This window comes from Marmota flaviventris, chromosome Y (genome assembly GCF_047511675.1).
Source record: "Marmota flaviventris isolate mMarFla1 chromosome Y, mMarFla1.hap1, whole genome shotgun sequence".
NCBI lineage: Eukaryota > Metazoa > Chordata > Mammalia > Rodentia > Sciuridae > Marmota > Marmota flaviventris.
In genome coordinates this window covers 9460926-9468769 of record NC_092519.1, presented here as the reverse complement: position 1 = coordinate 9468769, position 7844 = coordinate 9460926, and the positions used below count along the sequence as shown (strand labels likewise).

Below are 7844 nucleotides of genomic sequence, written 5' to 3'. Positions count from 1 at the left end.
TAAAGAAATTTCTTCTGATGGTAGAGATCCTATTTCCAGTTTTATGTGAACAAGTTTTTCTAGTGTAAAAAGATATAAAATTTTAAATTTTGGAAATTGCTTCTTAAATTTGTATCATAATTTTCAACATCTAAACCTGGAAATATAACTTAAGGTTAAAATGTCTTAGGCCTAAAGTGTCTGCTCAAAATAGCAGTTTTTTTTTTCCCTGCTCCTTCCAGACCTTGGTCAGGGCTTAAACTGATATGCAAACAGAAGCAGCTTGGAGCTCAGGCCCAAGGGAAAAAAAAAAAAAAAAGGGGGGGGGGGGGAATAAAAGTGTCTTTTTACCTGAACTCAAACTAGACCAAACCAAGAAATAAATTGTATGGTATTTACTAACTACTGGCCAGTCATCTTTTTTTAGGATTCTTGTTTTTTTCTTAGATTCTGTATTTTTTTGAGCTCGTGATTCTGATCCTGCAGACCTAGGTTAATGTTTTTCTGATCAGTAAAGTTTTTTTTTTAAAAAAACATTGCAATGGAGATTTCATCTGCGAAAAGCTACGAGGCCTTTATTATTGTTATGTGTGCACACTCTTGTTATGTGTTGTATGTCGGTATGTCTGTATGTGTGTATGTCCATATATCCTGCAGTGATATAACAATTGACAGATGAGGAGCGCTCATAAAAAAAAAAAAATTAATTAAAAATAGATCCAAATATCTTTAATTCAAGTGATTCAAACGGTTCAATTTAGATTGGGTAAACAGATAAAAGTAAAAATGTCCTCAAAATTAAGCTTATAAGTTTCTCTAGGTGTTCAAAAAGGCCCTAATAAAATGTTAACTCTGCTTAAATTTAAAAGTTTACAAGTATTGTTTCAAAATGTGAACAAAAGGAGGTTTATGTAATTATGGTGTTATTAATGTGTTCATATCTTCCAGGTATACAAGTCTGTAAGGTAGAAGCTTCAAAAGAACATTATATCGAGCTGGTGTTCTAAAGTTGTATGGTAATTTTAGGCTTCAAAAAAACATGTTAGAGATTCAATTATATCATTTGTGTTCTAAACTGAACTTGTTATCAATAAGATATGTACGGTTCCATGTTACTTTCTACTCTGAGGGTCTGAGAGCCTAATCTGTGTAAAGATTTTATTGCAAAACACAAAAGTACATTACTACTTTTCTACAAGAGGTTAAAAGCTTTCAGCCTTTAATTCATGTTTTAGGTGTGATATTAAACTTGAACAACAATTTATGTAAACTTTGTAAAATGATCAGCTTCAGAACTATAGTACTTGAGATTTATAAAGAGCCCTGCCTTACTTGAGATAAGGCTCTGTCCCATCTCACTACATGTGAAAGTGGCTATGAAAAAAGTAAGCCAGATTTCAGTACAGTTAAAGTTGTGTCCAAAAGTAGGTTTTTGCCAAGATTACTAGGATCTCAAACAGGAAATTATGATGTATAACCCGGCCAGAATTCAAGGTAGCTATTATATAAGCTAAATATGTTTTTACCCTAGTTTTTGTTTTGTAGTTTACTTATAGATGGTTTAAGGATTGCCTGTTAATGTTTTAAAGAGGTATTGCTTTAAGAACACAACCTGGGTCAACATAAGATAAGGAGTTATCACCTACAGGATAGAGAGATAGACATTAAAGCCCAGTGCTCTTAATATAAGGCTGTTAACTTATTTGCTGGATGTTTAAGATCAAGTTTTTAAAATTAGTTAAATTAAAAGGGCCAAGAAAACCAATATTCGGCTCTTGCCCTCTGAGTCAGTCTGAATCAGGGAATAGGGGACTTCTCCAAAGGGCTCAGCAACTCTAGGCCACATAACCTCCTGAGCAGTGAGATTAATGAGACCAGTGGAGGACAGAAAGCCAATCGGTGCATTTGCTGTAAAGAGGAGGGTCATTAGAAAAGGGAGACATCCCTGATGCTTCTGAGGGAAGCCATATGGTCAAGCAAGGCCTGGACCCATCCTAGCGCAAATGGCACTAGCAGAACTGAAAAGCTGCTATGAAGTTCCCGAGGACTCCCAGGATAACTCAGCTGACTGTAAACAATAGGTAGAAACAAAAGTCAGTTTTGACTTGCTTCATCTTAAACACTTAGCAAAGACAGTCAAAGCCAAAGCACAGCTGTTCCTGGACATCTTAAATGATAATAATAGTTAAATGTAACTTCCATAAATAAGTAGACTGAAGGCTACAAAAAAGATTCTTAGACAGACATGCCTGATAACTGTCAAAGGGACTGCTAGAGTAGTTTTAGTCTAAGGCCTTTATTTCTAGCCAACGCAGGTAGGCTTGATGTTTGCTAATATGGTTATCCAGCCCTAAGTAACAGAATTAAAGATTTCTCTATTAGACACAGAGGTTATACTAGTAAAAGGATTTTGCAGGATCAGATGGCATTAAATTATTAAACTATATCTTAAAGAAAAAGACATCTGTAACCCTACATGTTAGTTGTTGTGTTGACATCCCTGACATTTCTGACAATGTGACAAATATCTTTAAAGATTTACCTGCTCAGATGGAAGCCATGTCCTCAGCAACTTTTTTGTGGAAACAATATCCTAGCTCCTAGTTCCTGGTACTGCCTGATGGAAAACATTGTTAATCTTTGTCTTGGCCATTATACTCATTGGCATATTCCTGTGCTGTGGCATTTATTACTGCATCAATATGGTTCCAGTACTAATAAGTTCTTGTTTCTCTTATAGACCACCCATCACTCAAATAGCCCTCCAGCCTATTACTTCTCAATTAGACTTTCATCATGAACCACTCGATAGACCCGATATTTTTAAGGGGGACTCCAAACTGCTTGCCCCACGCCGTCCCTTTTCAGCCTGAAGAAGCCAGAAAGATTCTCTTCGTCCCCCTTCCTCACAGCAGTAAGGAGTTCCCAAATTAAAATAAATAAATAAATAAATAAAGCCAGATTTAAAGTTAGGTAGTCAGTGTGGTTAGATAAATCGGGGGTCTAATATCAAGTGACCAAGTCTATCACTGCCTTAGAGAAATCTCTCTCTTCCCTCGCAGAAGTCGTGCTACAAAATAGGAGGGGATTAGATCTGTGATTCCTTAAGAAAGATGGTCTCTGTGTGGTTTTAAAGGAACAATGTTGTTTTTATGCTGACCATACGGGGGTGGTCCGGGAAACTATGAAAAAAGTCACTGAAAGGTTGGCAAAAAGGCAAAAAAAAAAAAAAAATTTTTTTGAAGCACAACAAGGATGGTTTAAACATTGGTTTAACAAATCCCCATGGTTAACTACTTTGCTATCCACCATAGCGGGACCTTTAGTTATTCTGCTAATAATCCTAACGTTTGGACCCTGCATACTCAATAGATTGGTGCAATTCATGAGAGAGAGACTTTCTATAATCCAAACTATGGTTCTAACTCAACAGTACCAGTTGCTTAAACAACAAACAGGGTCACACACAAGCTTAATCCAAGAACCTGAGCAAGCAGAACAATGGATATAAGATTCTATCCATGATAAAGAAAAAGGGGGGAATGAAAGACCCCAGCCCAATAACTTTAGGCCCAATAATAAATCACCAGGGCTTGCTTCCGCACCTGCACAGACGTCAGATGTATTTTTCAGAAAATCAGTTAAGTGTAACCAATTAAGAAAGGACAGGATGGTTGGGAAAGGAACCGGCACGGTTGGGCAAACGGGATCATACAATGAAAAACCATACAATGAATAACAAATGGTTTTTATATGGTTTTTCCAGGAACCTATAGTGAAAAACAAGTTTACCCTTTAAGTGACCTATATGCTGGATTCAAAAGAGCCAATGAGATACCTGTTACTGTGCTAGGAGGGAAACTGACCACTGTACCCTATAAAAGATCTGTACCCCAAAGCCCGGTGTGCCAGTTCACCGAAGCTCCGGCTGAGGTTTCGCTGGGCACCCGCAGGCGCCTGTGTATCAATAAATCACCTCTTGCTTTTGCAGCCAGTGCCTCGTGCGTCTTTCTTGGACAGGGAATCGGTGGGTCTTTCAATAGTAGTTTTCCCTGAGACTTTGGGGAACAGAAAGTTTTCCCTTGACTTCCACTTAGATTTCAAAGAAGCAAAATGTGAGCCTGGAGTTGCTGGTTCCACCCTCATGTGGAATTTGAGAATCAACTCAGCTTCATAGATGATAATGAAGAGCGATGATGATGATGCATCTTAAAAATCACTGTATTCTTCACTTAAATCCACTTTCTGGTGTATAGCTCTATCAGGACACACAGCAGCTCCATTCCTACACCCCTGTTTGGTGCTCTGACTTTTTGTAGCCAGAGCCTCCCCAGCCCTGCTCTCCTGAAACAGCCAATTCATTCTCCACCCATACCATTTTGAGTTTTCAAGAGCAGTACTAAGGGGAATATACATTAGGCAGCTTTTTGAGGTCACCCTCTTCTGCTAAGCACAATATATTTGAGATTTATCTTTGTCATCTTTGGTATCCATCTTTCATTCTACTTTATTGCCAGACAACCCACTCCATGGATGCACACAGTTTCTTTTGAATGCATCCACCGGAAGGACATTTGTGAACATGCACCTTGTTTAAATGCTGAATCCAGATAGGCCTAAAGCTTAGCCAACCTGGAAACTCACCAACAAATAGATCTGCCCTTCAATTCCAGGTTTGTGTAGACTTACATGGTTTGAGTGTTCTTCCTGTTGAAGGAATCCTCTTTTATTTCCATAGTGAACTGATGAAGAAAGTCTCATCTGAATTAGTGAGAGGCCCAAAGGCAAGGGCCTTCCCGAGTAACATTCCTGTACATTCATTTGCATACTAATGAGCCACATTGCTGGGTTGCCTCATGGAGTGGCCTCAGCAGGTGACAGGAAGTGACACCCCACTTGACACACAGTGTCTTTGATTCTCAGGGGGTGGGGGATGAAGTGACTCATCTTGAGAAATAACCTGGCAGTTTGGCTGCAGCCCAGGTGTCTCCCTGCTTCCCCTGAGCTCAGCTGCCTCCCCATCAGATGGCAGCAGAGCTGGCAGGATTACTTAGTAAATTTCCCTCTCTTATATAAACAAACTCCCAGGTGTCCAATTTAGGATAAATATAAATAGAAATTAGAACAAGGTCATCAAAATTGCCTGCTGTTTAACAGCTGACAGTGCCTATAGCAGCTCAAAATTACTGTCACTAAGAGGTCCATATAATCCATTTAATAATGCACATTCTACATCTGGGGTGCACCGGAAATCCTTCACATTGGCTCAGCAGTTCTTCACTGGTGTTTTTCTGTCATTGTTTCCTCCTTAATAACAAAGAAATTTACATTGAAAAGGAAGTGTGCAGAGGGTTTTGCTGAACCACTTCCCTGACTCAGGCAAAGGCAAGGCCCTACTGATGTGCAGTATGTTTCTGGGAATGGGCTGGTTTGTTTTTGTATTCCTGTTGATAAGTATAGTTGCGACTTCTCATATGACCATTAAGTATGAAGGAAAAAACATGACTTTTCCAATTAATGCAACTATTTCTAAAGAATAAATCTGTTTGCTCTAAATACAATGATTCAGCTGTGGAACATAAATTATTAATGTTTAATGAAAAAACTCCTGTAGAAAAAACAGTCAAGGAAGTTTTGAGAAATGAAATTAAAATCTAGAGAAGAAAAATTAATGTTAAAAAGACAGATTAGTGCTTGGTACTGGGTAACTTTTTTTTTTTTTTTTTTTTTTTCCTGTGTACAATGATTTGTGCTATTATTCTTGTTTAATTAAAATTAGTAGCCTCTCTTTCAAGTTAACCACTTGCCATAACCACAGTGCCGGTTCTAGTCAGTAGGTCAAGAAAGAATTGTGAAGTTATAGGCCAATAGTCTGTGATATTTCTAACTATTATTAAAAGCTAACTAAGCAGAAACAGCTCAAAGCAAAATGTGAACTGAAAGTAAAAATCCTTGCTTATGCATAAGCCAAGATACATTCTTCTTATCTAATTGTAGCTGTGTAATATTTTGTTTCTTTGAATAATGATTCCTGTCTTGTAACCACAAAATACTGTGAGCCTGCCAAAATGAAAAGTATATATGATTAACTTCACAAGTAAAGATTGGGATTCAGTACCTTCACTTTTGTTTCTGTATTGTTTCTCCACCACCTTTCACTGACTCTTCACCATCTGTTCATCTCCTGAGACCCCCTGCTGGAGCTGGACTCCCACAGGTTTAGTCTTTTTAGTAGGGGCCTGATTATGAGTGTCAACATGCGACCAGACCACGTGATGGCATGCGGTGGTTTCTCACTGATGGCTGTGACTGATCCACTTGTGGCTCAGCAGCACATAAGAGGACCTCTCTTGCTCAGATCCCATGTGAGTGTGCATGTCTGGCAGGCAGGATCTTCCATGTGGGGATCAGAGACCCAGGCTGCTTCCAGCTAGTGGATCTTCCATACTCTAGGGACTCTGTGTCTGCAATTTATCCCCAGTAGAATGTGACCGCTATTGATTCTGGCTTTCAAGTGATGTGTGACACTTGGGCTCAAAGTTTATTGGCCAGAAGTAATCCTATGGCCACACCTGGGAACAGGAGAGGCTGGCAAGGTCCCTAGCTGTGGAGCTGTGGGCAGTGCTCTGCAGAGCAGGGGTTATGTGTTTATAAATCCTGACAGGTAGCCAACTCCCTCACCGATGGGACACCTCACTCTCCTTGTTCTACATCAGCATCCGGTATTTTTCACAAGACTGTCTGTGCCTTGGGGTTGCTGCAGAACCCGCCTACTCACCCTCAGCCAAATCTGGAGAAAGTGGTTCAGGAAAATGTTGAAAGACAGATAAGAGCCTCCTATTGCACCATGGCCTCGACCTCACTCCCCAAAGCATTCAGTTTTCTGTGATTACCTCTAGAACATGTGCTACTCTCCTACCTCAAGCATTTGATATAAAACTGTAGCTATAAATTAAAAATGAATATGAGGATTAGCTTATTTACCTGCCTTATGTTTTTTTTTTTTTTTTCTTTTTCAGATAGTATTTATCTGTAAGTAACAGAATCTTAGGCCACAATAGCTCAACCAAGCAGGATTTTTTTTTTCTCATGCTGTGGCTAGCTCCTGTGACTTCCTGCATTGTGTTCTTATCATGTAATTCTGGTCCTCATGGTCACACCTTGGCTGCTTTGTCTCCATCTCTCTCAGGATGGAGCACAAGCATCCACAGTTGGACATCTCATATTTTTCTAGTGGGTTATTTCAAATGTCCTTAGGGAATATTTTTTTTTTAATTTCTACTGGAGATAAATATAAAATATCTTGCCTTTTGGTTATGGTGGGAATTGGGATGGGTTCTTCCTGGAGAGAGGGCTCTCATCTACAGGACATAGACAGTGTCCTTGCTGTCAGCCTCATGTCCCACTCCTCACCTCATGGTATTTTCCCATAGTGAGTCAGGAGTCCTTCTGGAGGCTGGCGGCAGCACAGCCCCTGGACTCTGCAGAAACTCCATGTTCCAGCTTGAGGTGGCCTTTGCTGCCTGCCCCCCAACATTCATCCGCCTGCTTCCTCTCTTTCACATGTTTGATGAAATACTTATGGGGATGCACCCAACTTCTGAGCTTTTGCTCCTGGGTCTCCCGCTTGCCGTGTCTCTGTGCTTTCATGGGGACACCTGTGGTCAGTCTGCAGCTTATGCTGAGCTCCAAGCCTTTCTTTATAGAGGAGACATGTAGCTATGTAGTTGGATGGAAAGAGAAACATCTGCTCCTTTTAGGAAACTAGAAGATACTTGATGGGGGTTCTGTGGCAGGGAGTTGAGGGGCAACACCACCCCAATGTGCAGGCCTCACCTCCAGCAGGCTGCATGGGGGTTTTGCCC

The 7844-nt window shown here is 40.0% G+C and overlaps 1 long non-coding RNA gene across 1 annotated transcript; it reads left to right on the top strand.

The window, feature by feature from the left end:
* Positions 1 to 289: 289 nt before the first annotated feature.
* LOC139703587 (uncharacterized) lies at positions 290 to 3969 on the top strand. The gene is made up of 2 exons (XR_011705785.1): positions 290 to 2893; positions 3746 to 3969. It is a non-coding gene; the product is annotated as an uncharacterized lncRNA (long non-coding RNA).
* The last annotated feature ends 3875 nt before the right edge of the window (positions 3970 to 7844 follow it).